Raw genomic sequence first — 13,819 nt, 5'->3', positions numbered from 1 at the left:
TCCATTAATGAGGTCATTATGTATTGATTGTAGGTTATTAGAGCACCAAGTTGCATCTCTCTAGTTCAGTTTAAAGTTGTTGCAAAATAAGTTTGTGGTTAACCATGATCTCCGAATTGGAACCACTGTCGAGGAGTTGGCTCCATTCAGTATTGTTACTCTATAGTAGCAAACAGCTTGAATCTGTTTCGCTGAGGACATGATGTTCATTGTGTCTCTTCCTGGAGCTTCACAACATTTCTTAAAAGACCTTGTACTCATTTTGACTTCTTTAATGAGGGGATGCCAACTCTCATACCCTTGTAACTGAAGATGATGCAAGGCAAAATTAACCCTTGACCAGCACAGCACTATTTTATTTTGAACAAACTCATAAGCAGTGATATTTCTTACCCGAGAAACAAAATACCTATATTTTCTCCTTGCCAACTTTCTGCCTCAGAAGAATACAGTCTGCAGGCAGAGCCAGTAGCTGTGAACGTTGCACAATGTGTGCTCCATTTTTTTTTTCTGTGATGCTGTTTTTCCTGAGATTTTTCTGTACTTAATGTTTGCAATATATTACCTCATGATTAATAAGTTTTTTTTTTGAAACTGTGCTCTGTATTTTGCCACTGCTAGATGTTCCCTCCATTCAGAATGTTCTCTTTTGTTCTATAAAGTATTTTTTTTTGTGAGCAGTGTTGCTGACTTTTGGTTGGCTCTTAATTCGTAATTTGCTCTGTTTGTTTAACCTTTGCTCTAGAGTCACCAGGTATCTTTATGATACCGCCACGAGGTTCAAGTTCAAGAACTGATCAATAACTCAACACACCAATTAGTAAGATTCAAATCAAAACACATTTATTATATACAGTAAGTCACTACTTATGCATATAACTCTACTTTCTAGATTATTTCTATCACTAAAAGGCCTATACTTAGCTTTGGAATTGGCCCACCAGGTCAGGGGAACAAATGGCCTTTCGTTCAGGTCCTGAGTCTGCAGGATTCAAAAGCTGGTATGGACTTGGAGCTAGGAGCACCTATCTCGTAGCGAGCATTGACTGGAGACTTACTTGGTTGATGCGGCAGCTTAGACAGGTCACTCTCACTGGTTGATTCAAGTTGCTGAGTGACCCTGCCAAAGAAGGATGATTTGAACTTGGGGGCTTTACTTTATAGTCCCCAGGGGCTTCCCGCCCTTCAGGGCGGACCCCGTACCTGTTTGCAAATGATTGGACTGCGTTCTGATCATTTGGATCGATTTTTCCAATACTGGAGTTGTTCCCTGATCGCTGGGCGGTCCCTAAATGTCCGTTTGCCTTCCTTTGTCTTGGCTCCTGCTGACGCCGAGGAGTCTGGCTTGGCTTTATTCACCTTAAGTGTTGCGATTGTGCCTTGGAATCGCTCATTACTATGCAGTGCTGTCTGGTTTTTGCAAGTTTCAATACACATGATTTCTGCACTTGCTGAATTTTGCCTGTGTTGGCTGAATTTCCCTTCAGTCTTTGCGGTTCTCCATTTTAAGTCGGGAAGTGGCCAAAACCAGGTGGCTACAGCAGTCTCCCTGTTCTCTTCATATTCATGTCTCTCTCTCTTTTCCCCATCCATTCCCAGGCAAGTAACCGATTACAAACATTTTGCCTCAATTATGCAGTTTAAGTTTGGGAAATTGTACGGCTCCTTTGCTTCAAAAAAGATTGTTCCTAATGACAAGATTGGGAGTTTAAAAACTCTGTTTAAATTGTTTTTAAAACTCGGCAGAAATTTGGATGTTAGAACCAGCTGCAACTGCTGGAAGTACTATACCAGCTGGAAAGATAATGTAGCATTGCAGCAATCTATACGCACAGCTGATCTTGTCCAGTGCTTCAGCAACACTCAACACCAAAGTTCCAATTTTTTACTATTATAAGTTCTCAGAATAGTGAACCCTTTAGCTCACGAAGTCACATCAATTCACATCAACTTCCCTTGGCGGAGAATTCTGGAACCAGTGAACATAGATTCAAGATAAGTGGCAGAAGGTGTAGAGGGAACATGAGGAAGAAATGTTTTACCCAGAGGGTAGTGGGAGTCTGGAATTCGCTGCCCGAGGTGGTGGTAGAGGTAGAGACTCTAAGCTCTTTCAATTAAAACATACTGGATTTGCATTTGCATGTTAAGTGCTCTAAGCTACAGGGCTATGGGTTGAATGCAGGAAGGTGGGATTAGAAGGGGAACCTGGGTGTCCTAGCTGGCATGGACAAGATGGGCCAAATGGCCTCCTTCTGTGTTGTAACTTTTCTATGCCTAGTCTTCCCTGTTGCTCCTTTAATATCGCCGGTTTGGTCTTTTAAATGTTTTTATAGAATCAAAGACTTTTAGAGTCATGGAGCCATAGATGCTTACAGCATGGAAACAGGCCCTTTGGCCCAGCTTGTCAATGCCGCCCAGTTTCTATCACTAAGCTAGTCCCACTTGCCCACGTTTGGCCCATATCCCTCTATACCCACCCTGCCCATCTAACTGTCCAACAGTTTTTCAAAGGAAAATATTGTACCTGCCTCTACCACTGGCAGCTCAGTCCAGATGCTCAGCGCCCTCTGTGTGAAAAAAGTTCCCCTCTGGTCTCTTTTGTATCTCTCCCCTCTCACCTTAAACCTCTGCACTCTAATTCTAGACTCCTCTACCTTTTGGAAAAGGTGTTGACTATCTACCTTATCTATGCTCCTCATTATTTTATAGACCTCTATAAGATCATCCCAAAGCCTTCTGCGCTCATCCAAATCATTAATATACATATATAATATTAAAGCACATCAAGATAGATAAATCTACATTCTCATCTAAATCATTAATATATATATATATATATAACAAATAACAGTGGACCCAGTACCGATCCCTGAGGCACACCACTGGTCACAGGCCTCCAGTTTGAAAATCACCCTCCACAACTACCCTTTGGCTTTGGTCGCAAAGCCAATTTTGTATCCAATTGGCTACCTTACTCTGGATTCCATGAGATTTAGCCTTTTGCAACAACCTACCATGCAGTATCTTGTCAAAGGCCTTGCCAAAGTCCATGTAGACAACATTGACTCACTGCCCTCATATACCTTCTTGATTACCCCTTCAAAAAAACTCAATCAAATTCGTGAGACATGACTTTCCCCTTACAAAGCCATGCTGACTTTCCCTAATTAGCCCTTGCCTGTCTAAATGCCTGTAGATCCTGTACCTCAGAATACCTTCTAACAATTTATCCACTACAGAAGTAAGGCTAACCGGTCTGTAGTTCCCAGGCTTATCCCTACAGCCCTTCTTAAACAAGGGCACAACATTTGCTACGCTCCAATCTTCAGACACCTCTCCTGTGGCTGGCGATGATTCAAATATCTCAGCTAGAGGGCCGGCAATTTCCTCCCTAGCCTCCCACAACATCCTGGGATACATTTCATGTCCTGGGGATTCATCTTATCTTGATGCGCTTTAATACCTCCAGCATCTCCTCTGTAATATGTACACTCCTCAAAACATCACATTTTATTTCCCTAACATTCGTGCCTTTCTCAACAGTAAATACTGACAAGAAATATGCATTTAGGACCCCTCCCATCCTTAATGGATCTGCACATAGATGACCTTGTTTATCTTCAAGAGGCCCTACCCTCTTCCTAGTCACCCTTTTATCCTTTATAATCTGTAAAAGCTCTTTGGATTTTCCTTTGCCTTATCTGCCAAGACAATCTCATGTCCTCTTTTTGCTCTCCTGATTTCTCTCTTAACTCTACTCCGACAAGCCTTTGAAGTTCCATTCTAGACGGGTCAAAAGAATTTAGACCTGAATATTATAGGAAGATTTCTTTTCATTGCGCTAGAGATGGAATAAAAATCTCCCTCGTTCTACAACATGACAAACAAATAGCAAATGAAAAATATTTTCTCCTGTAATATATACATTATGGGGGTGTTAGGTCAGTTACCGCATTGTTTTACATTAATATTTTGTTGTGGTACAAAGAACATATATCCCAAATTGATCTAAATGTTGATAAATAGAGGTTCCCTAATACAGATTTACTTTCCAAACTATTCAGTTTATTTGTGAACATGAAGTTTGCATTTAGTACTACCAAGCTCGAGAGTGCAATCAGGTTGTGGTGTCACAATCATCGCAGAAAACTGTACATTAGAAATGCAAGTGAAGTGAAAATAAACAGAGGTATTATAAATAAAAGCAGCCTGAAGACTTTTTTAGGAATTGAGATTGTCCTCAATTTTTTAAAAAGTTTAAACTAAATCGATACATGCGGTTTTTCCATTTCATGAAGGTGAAGACCAATAGCCTAATACAATCCATATAGAATGCACATCCTTGTTGGATCATTGCAACACTATCCTTCAACAGCTCAGCCTTGCTGAATGAATTTCTAATTCGCAAGGACAAATTATTCTTGTCCTGACACTTGCATAGTGTAACCAGCCAAGGTCTTCGAACAAAAAAGGTTGATCGATGCCGTGGCATTTTGACATCAACTTGCCTTGCACAACAAATGATAAAAACAGTAAGGTCAAAAGCTATTTTAACCCACATTTATTTATTGATAAGCCTTCTAAAATAATTTTCTGTAGTTAAGAAAGAAAGGTATTGGCTGGGCTGAGTTGCGAATTACACCATCAGGACAACAGAGACTTATGTTTATGCAACGCCTTTAGCGTAGTAACGTATTTCAAGGTACTTCACAAGAATGTTATCCAAAGAAATTGGTGACATTGAGTCACAGAAGGAAATAGTAGGAGAGATATAATCTCTATTATTATTGTCACAAGTAGGCTTACATTAACACTGCAATGAAGTTACTGCGAAAATTCCCTAGTCACCTAGCTTGCGGGGGGGGGGGGGGGGGGGGGGGGAACTGGGTTGCTGCTGAATTGACCAAAGAGGAGCTGGAGCCTGAAGAGAGAGACAGGGCGGGGGTCTGCCGCTGGGGGGAACGGAGAGTGCAGGAGGCGCGGGCACGCGGCTGGCCTAGGAGGGGGGTGGGGGCAGCCCCCTGATCCGGCTGATAACTTGGAATGTGAGAGGCCTGATCAAGAGGGCCCATATGTTCGCGCACCTGAAGGGACTGAAGGCAGATGTGGTCATGCTCCAGGAGACGCATTTGAGGGTAGCAGACCAGGTTAGGCTGAGAAAGGGATGGGTAGGGCAGGTCTTCCACCCGGGGTTGGACGCAAAAAATCGAGGGGTGGCGATTTTGGTGGGGAAGCGGGTGTTGTTTGGGGCGCTGAGCATCGTGGCAGACAAGGGAGGTAGGTATGTGATGGTGAGCGGTAAGCTGCAGGGGGTGCGGGTGGTCTTGGTGAATGTGTATGCCCCGAATTGGAACGATGCCAGATTTATGCGGCGTATGTTGGGCCGGATTCTGGACCTGGAGGCAGGGAGCTTGATAATGGGGGGGGGGGGGGACTTTAATATGGTATTGGATCCAGCATTGGACCACTCTAGATCCAGGACGGGTAAGAGGCCGGCGGCGGCCAAGGTGTTGAGAGGGTTTATGGACCAGATGGGAGGAGTGGACCCATGGAGGTTTGTTAGGCCGGGGGCCAGGGAATTCTCTTTCTTTTCCCATGTCCATAAAGCCTACTCCCGGATTGACATCGTTTTGAGCAGGGTGCTGAACCCGAGGGTGGAGGACACGGAGTATTCGGCCATAGCCATCGCAGACCATGCCCCACACTGGGTGGAGCTCGAGCTAGGGGAGGAGAGGGACCAGCGCCCGCTGTGGCGCTTGGAGGTGGGTTTGCTGGCGGATGAGGAGGTGAGCGGGCGGATCAGGGGGTGCATTAAAAGATACCTAGAGGTGAACGATAATGGGGAGGTGCAGGTAGGTGTGGTCTGGGAGGCGCTGAAGGCAGTGATTATGGGAGAGCTAATCTCCACTAGGGCCCACAAGGAGGGGAAAGAGGGAGAGGTTGGTGGGGGAGATTTTAAGGGTAGATAGGAGGTATGCAGAGGTCCCCGAGGAGGAACTACTCAAGGAGCGACGAAGCCTCCAGACCGAGTTCGACCTGTTGACTACCAAGAAAGCGGAGGTGCAGTGGAGGAAGGCGCAAGGGGCGGTGTATGAGTACGGGGAGAAGGTTAGCCGGATGTTGGCACACCAGCTTCGGAAGCGGGAGGCAGCGAGGTAGATTGGGGGAGTTAGGGATAAAGGGGGGAACACAGTGCAGAGTGCGGTGGGAACAAATGGGGTATTTAGAGACTTCTATGAGGGGCTGTATAGGTCTGAGCCCCCGACGGAGGAGGGGGGGGGATGCGTCGTTTTCTGGAACGGCTGAGGTTCCCGAGGGTAGAGGAGGGGCAGGTGGCAGGACTTGGGGCACCGGTAGGGCTGGAGGAGCTGACTAAGGGGCTGGGGCGTATGCAGGCGGGGAATGCACCGGAGCCAGATGGGTTCCTGGTGGAATTTTACAGGAAGTATATGGACCTGTTGGGCCCACTACTGGTGAGGTCTTTCAATGAGGCGAGGGGGCGGGTTGGGGGGGAAGGGCCCTAACCCAATGATGTCCAGGGCGCTGATCTTGAAGCGGGACAAGGATCCTTTACAGTGTGGGTCGTATAGGCCAATCTCGCTCCTCAATGTGGATGCGAAGCTGTTAGCGAAGGTGTTGGCTACCAGAATTGAGGACTGTGTCCTGGGGGTGATCTACGAGGACCAGACGGGTTTCATGAAGGGAAGGCAGCTAAACACCAATGTGTGGGGGCTCCTAAATGTAATCATGATGCCTGCAGTGGAGGGGGAAGCGGAGATAGTGGCGGCTATGGATGTGGAGAAGGCCTTCGATAGGGTGGAGTGGGGGTACCTGTGGGAAGTGTTGAGGAGGTTCGGGGAGGGGTTCGTTATTGGGTTAGGCTACTGTATGAAGCCCGGGTGGCGAGTGTGGCCACAAATTGGAGGAGGTCGGAATACCTTCGGCTGTACCGGGGACGAAGCAGGGGTGCCCCCTACCCCCCCTGCTATTTGCGCTGGCAGTTGAACCTTTGGCGATGGCTCTGAGGGAAGGGGCTGGTGCGGGGTGGGGGGGGGGGGGGGAGGAACACCGGGTATCACTGTATGCAGACGACCTGTTACTGTATGTGGCGGACCCGGTGGGGGGGATGCCGGAGGTGATGCGGATCCTCAGGGAGTTTGGAGACTTTTCCAGGTATAAGCTCAACATGGGGAAGAGTGAGCTATTCGTGATACACCCAGGGGACCAGGGAAGGGGGATAGACGAGCTTCCACTGAAGAGGGCGGAAAGGAGTTTTCGGTACCTAGGGATCCAAGTGGCCAGGAGCTGGGGGGCCCTACACAACCTCAACTTGACGCGACTGGTGGAGCAGATGGAGAGGGAGTTTAAAAGGTGGGATATGCTGCCACTCTCCCTGGCGGGTAGGGTACAGTCGGTGAAGATGACGGTGCTCTCGAGGTTCCTTTTTATATTCCAGTGCCTCCCCATCCTGATCCCTAAGGCCTTTTTTAAGCGGGTCAGCAGGAGCATCATGGGATTCGTGTGGGTGAAAAAGACCCCGAGGGTGAGAAGGGTGTTTCTGGAGCGGAGTAGGGACAGAGGAGGGTTAGCGTTGCCTAATCTGTGTGGGTACTACTGGGCTGCCAATGTGGCACAAATGCGTAATGGAGGGGGCGGCCTGTGTGGGCACGACCCTGAGAGCGCTGGTGATGGCATCACTGCTGCTCCCGCCGTCAAGGTACACCATGAGTCCAGTGGTGGCAGCGACCCTCAAAATTTGGGAGCAGTGGAGACGCCACAGGGGGGAGGCAGAGGCTTCGGTGTGGTCCACGATCCGGGAGAACCATCGGTTTGTCCCGGGGAGAATGGGTGAGGGAATTTCCGCTGCTGCCAGCACATAGGATCCAGGATAGGGTGCTCTCGGGGATGTGGGTTGGAGAAGGCAAGGTCTCGGCGATCTACCAGGAGATGCAGGAGGAGGAGGAGGCTTCGGTGGAGGTGCTGAAAGGTAAATGGGAGGAGGTGCTGGGGGAGGAGATAGACGAGGGTACGTGGGCGGACGCCCTGGGTAAGGTAACTTTTTCCTCCTCTTGCGCCAGGCTTAGCCTGATACAATTTAAGGTTCTGCACAGGGCGCACATGACTGGGGCAAGGCTGAGTCGGTTTTTTGGAGTGGAGGACCGGTGTGTGAGGTGTTCGGGGAGCCCAGCAAATCATGCTCACATGTTCTGGGCGTGCCCAGTGCTGGATGGGTTCTGGAGGGGGGTTGCAAGGACGGTGCCTAAGGTGATCAACACCCGGGTTAAGCCGAGCTGGGGGCTCGCCCTATTTGGGGTATCGGACGAGCCGGGAGTGCAGGAGGCGAAAGAGGCCGGTATTCTGGCCTTTGCATCCCTGGTAGCCCGGCGGAGGCTTCTGCTACAGTGGAAGGATGTGAGGCCCCCAAGCGTGGAAGCCTGGATCAGTGACATGGCAGGGTTCATTAAACTGGAGAGGGTAAAATTTGCCTTAAGAGGATCTGTGCAAGGGTTCTTCAAGCGGTGGCAACCGTTCCTAGACTTTCTAGATGAGCGTTAGGAGGTGGTCAGCAGCAGCAGCAACACGGGGGGGGGGGGTAGTACTTTGTGTGTACAACTGTGTTTATTATCGTTTAATGGGGGGCTTATATATTGGGGGAATACGTGACATAGCTATAAGATGTTTATTCATGTGTTCTTTGTTTTTTTCTTATTTTTGTAAAGGGTGGGGGGTTGTCGAAAATATGTAAAAAAAATTTGAATTAAAATATTTTTTTAAAAAAAAAAGAAAATCCCCTAGTCGCCACACTCCGGCACCTGTTCAGATACACAAAGGGCGAATTTGAATGTCCAATTCACCTAACAAGCACGTCTTTCAGGACTTGTGGTAGGAAACCCACGCAGACATGGGGAGAACCTGCCGACTCCGCACAGACAGTGGCTCAAGCCGGGAATCGAACCTGGGACCCTGGCGCTTGTTATATTACCACGACTGGTAATATGTTGGATTCTTTGTCTTTTCCTCCAGAATGACCCAATGTAGTGTTGACAAAGAATATACCAATCAAAAGATTGAAACAAACTAATTTATTATTACACTACTAATTAAATTAAGTTTGCATACTCTACTGAGTTATAGATGATAAACAAATGATATTGAATCTGTACTACAGTATTCAATATTCTATCTAACCACTAACTACACTATGACTTGACCTCGTGCTATATATCTCTAATCAATTTTAACTCTGCTCTCTCCATCTTCTCTTCAGCTTCTCCCAGAATTCCTAGAGAGGCTGTCTTAAATACAGTGAATTAGTAACGACCTCTAGTGTTTGATTTACACATTGATGCAATTATTAACCCTTCGCTATCCTGACTATATATATATATATATCATTACAGCGCTGTAAAGCAACAGTGCTAACCACTGTGCTGCCGTGGTGACCAAAAACTTGGGCAAAGAGGTAGGTTTTAAAGAGTGTCTCAAAGGAGGAAGGAGATTATGAAAGGCAGAAATGTTTAAGGAAGAGATTCCAAAACCTAGGTTCAAAACTAAAGGCAGAGCTACCAATGGTGAACCAATTCTAACTGGGAATGCTCAAGAGGCCAGAACTGGTGGAGCACAGATATCTTGGAGGATTGTAGGGCTGGACAAGATTGCAGGGAGAGGAAGGGATGATTTGAAAGCAAGGATGAAAATGTTGCTTAATTGAGAGCCAATATATGTCAGTGAGCAATGGGATGATGGGTGAATGCGACATAGGACATGACAGCAGAGTTTACGGAGGCTAGAATGTGATAAACCGGCCATGAGTGCATTGGAATAATGATGTCTAAAGTTAACAAAAACATAGATGAAGCAGGGCAGAGTAGGGTAGTGTTACAAAGATGGAAATAGGAGGTCTTGGTGATGGTGTGCATATGTGATTGGCAGCTTATATGGTACTTCAAAAGAACACAGCTCAGATTTTGCTACCCAGGATGTGACAAATTTCCTCGTTCAGTTAGAGCATCAGTAGAGCTATTAGGGTCTTGGTGTTCTGTGCATAGGAGGGGAAAAGAACCAGAGTTCCCACTCCAGGGACTGGATTCTCCACCGGTGGGATGCTCCATTTTTGCTGGCAGCCCGGGGGTTTCCTGATGGCATGAGGCTGCCCCACAATGGGAAACCCCATTGACCGGCCGGCATAACAGAGCATCCCACCGGCATGCTGAAATAGAAAAGTGGTGTGGCGGGGCGGAGAATCAAGCCCCTGATCTCTCATCAGTGTTGTGGATATTTGGTGCATAGTTCACTGAATTCAATCATTATTTACTGTCTGTATCATAGTTTGTTAGTTGTGTTTCCACTTGTTTGTTAAATCATCTTTCTCATTAAAGAACTAGATGTTCTGTGTACATCATAACCACGGCCATAACACAGAAAACAACATGGTACCAGGAGTGCAGAACAATTAAAGATAACAATGGAGCAGGTGGGACGGAACAGGCTGAAGAAAAGTAAAAATAAATTTCTTCTGCCGGGGTTGGTGGGCGCATGGCAATATTGTTGATGGGTGTAAATGTGGGAGAAAATATGAAAAAGGAGGAGAATTCTTTTTTAAAACATTTTTTTAAAGAAATTTCTTCTGCCTACCTGGTGAACTACAGACAACTGGAACTCAACGCACTGAAAGACTGAAGTTAGAGATGGAAGGTTTGAAGGCACCCCACCAGCTTAAAGTCACGGGTAACATAAATGAAAATTGGCGTGTTTTCAAGCAGTAATTCAGACTATGTTGCAGCCCTTGGCCTGCAGCCACAGTCTGACAAGAGGCATATTGCGTTGCTGCTCACAGTAGCTGGTCCTCAAGCAATAGAAATATACAACACCTTCATGTTCGCCAGCGAAGAGGAAAGCAAGAGCTTTGATGAAGTAATAAAGTACTTTGAATGGCATTGCTCTCCCAAGAAAAACAAAATATTTGAATATTATATATTTCATAAGTGTACCCAAAAAGCAGGCAAGTCTTTTGATAGCTTTGTTGACTTGCAGTTGAAGGTGCAGTCATGCAATTTTAGTACTTTAATGTCGTCAATGATCCTCGACCAGATAATGTTTGGGACATTGAATGGTAAAGTACGTGAGAGGTTATTGAGTGAAGAAGACCTGAAATTCGAAAACACTATCAAGATTGGCCATGCATGTGAGATAGCTGCACAGCAGATTATTACGCTTAACTTAAAACATTTTGCAAACACTGTGATGCAGTGAATAAAAAAACATGGTCTACCCGGTGCAGGTGGCCATTTTAAGCTGCAATTTTACTGACCAGTTGTGGCAGTAGCGCTGGTAAAGCTGATACCATCGAAGACAGATGGACAATTTCAGTGATGCTGAATGCCACATTGATAAAATGTAAGCTCGACATGGGAGCGAGAGACAACCTCCTCAGCTTGTCCGATCTGAACGGGCTGTGAGTTAAATTGAAAATCATCAATCAAACAAGAATGCTGAACAACTACAATGGGAATGGGATTGCAATGCTGGGTGCATGTGAACTCGAAGCATGGGTACACAGCAGAAGACACAGCATACCATTTTTATTGTGGACACAAAATGCGAGTCCATCATAGGGATGGAAGCGTGTGAAGCCTTGAACCTCGTAGAGTGGCTGTACATTCCAGACAGTGCTGCGACAGAGGATCATTGTGACTGGCAATGAGATATATTGATGTAGTTATCCGATGAGAAACACGCAAAAGTTAAAGTGGAGGATGACAAACCAGATGGAGGAGCCAAAGGGAATTCCAGAATTCTGGTTAACAGGCTTCAGAAATGTGGATGTGCTTAATGACATGATACAGGAGCATAAAGAGCCCATCCTAAAGCATCTACAAGATGTTAAAGTAAAATGTTCAGAGACTGGACAGCCAATGAGTTTCACTCCCGAGTTTAAGTTAGAGCTGAATAAGTATTTCACAAATGAGGTAGTCACAGAAACATACCAGATGGAGTCGCAGCCTGACGAGGTAGACATTTTATTCTTTACCGAACCAGAAATCATGGGATGCACAGGATGCCAGATCGACTAGAAGAAAGGAAAAAATGTCAAGCTGAAAACCATGAAAACGAAGCAGAACCATAAGAGATGGGACACTGGTAAAACAGTTATGAAAATTGCACCAAATGACTTTTTTTTCAATTTCTTCAGTCCTCCTGAAGTTCCAGAGCATGGAGTGTTGGATGAAAGTTCTACAGTAAGACTCGCTGCTGACTTTGAAATTGGTCACTTTGTGCGTCAACACGTAATTCCATGTGTAATGTCATACTTTGCAGGAGAAGCCTTTGCAGATGATGATGACTCTGATGATGATTACGACGATGATAATTCTGATGACCATGATTGCGATGAGGGGAATGGAGACTCAGATGATGAGCCAGAAGAGGGCGACTATGAAATGCTACTCAGGTGGTTTGGCAGCAGTGATGAGGTGGTCACAAGGAATTCCCAATCTGCACAGGACAACGATAAGTGTGAAACTTCTGAAATGGCGTGTGCAGAGGTTGAAAATGAGATTGCAGCAGTAGCTACATCAGCTGAGAGCAAATCAACTGCAAACAACAAACATAATTGAAGAAATAATCCCCATTTTGGAGAAATTGGCTCCAGGGCAGTACGATGAATCATCCTATGCCCATGGAATGGTTCCTGTAGCAGACACCCAATTCTTGAGGACACTCCTCCAAAAGACGTGTAAGAAGAGCAGATGGATACATCTGCGTGCAGTTCCACAACAAAAGACGACGCAGGTATTGTAATATCGGCTGAGGATGAGCCACTACTCAGATCCCCAACCAAAGAAAAACCATATATCATCATACCAAGTGAGGATGAGCCACCAGTTGAGGTTAAAACAAGGTGAAGAAGCAATGCCTAACGTGGAGGACATTAATACAAAGATACCGGAATGCGAGGGTTTGCAGGTCCCTCCTGAAGTTGCAGACTTAACTGCAACTGCACAATCATCCAAAAGTAAGCCGACAAGGGATGTTTCACCAGGTGGTGGGCATGTAGTTCAACATTTGAACGTAAGCGCCATGGATCAACCAAAGCTCCTGGGTCCAGCTAAGGCTCCGAAATCAGCCATGGTGGCAGAAGAGCCAGAATCACCTTGCACTGCAGGTGATCCAAAAGCAGTTACTATGGCAAAAGCGCCAGAAGCAACTAGGCCCATGGCGGAGTCCAGCAGCAAGAAGGATGTCACTAAAGTCAAAAGGAAAAGGAGGCGTAGTCAGAGGATCATTCCCATGAGAAGGAAGTGGAAGAAAAGAAGAATTGAGGATTTGAAGATACAGCGGGTCGACCGTGAGCACCCACGACACTGAAGAGGAAGGCATCGGCAATGCAGCCAAAAGGCAAGAAAACAAACAAAGACGGGGTAGGAAGCATCGAGTTAGAAAATTGAAAACGTTGGTGACGCAGAGAAGACCAGCAAGAAAACCGGTCTTCAGGACACACAGCCAGCCAGAAAACCGGTCTTCCGAAAGTTGAAGTGACATCAGTAGCCGATGGGGTGATGTTGTTGTGAATATCCAATAAGCTGTGCACAAGGGACACATTTAAAGTTATCAGGCATATCATGTTTTGTAAAGCACAGTTGCATTTGTACATATGGCATGTTTAAAACTAGGATGCAGATCATGTTTTGTAAGACAGTTACAGTTGTATGTAAATGTTAACAGTTCCAGAGGAAGGGGATATGCCTGTGCACAGTTCTGTATATAGTTAGCGATGCGACCTCCAACCAGTTGGTGGTGATAGAGATCTATCATGTGA

This window comes from Scyliorhinus torazame, chromosome 1 (genome assembly GCF_047496885.1).
Source record: "Scyliorhinus torazame isolate Kashiwa2021f chromosome 1, sScyTor2.1, whole genome shotgun sequence".
Lineage (NCBI taxonomy): Eukaryota > Metazoa > Chordata > Chondrichthyes > Carcharhiniformes > Scyliorhinidae > Scyliorhinus > Scyliorhinus torazame.
The sequence above is the reverse complement of the archived record's forward strand: the minus strand, read 5'-3'. Positions refer to the sequence as shown.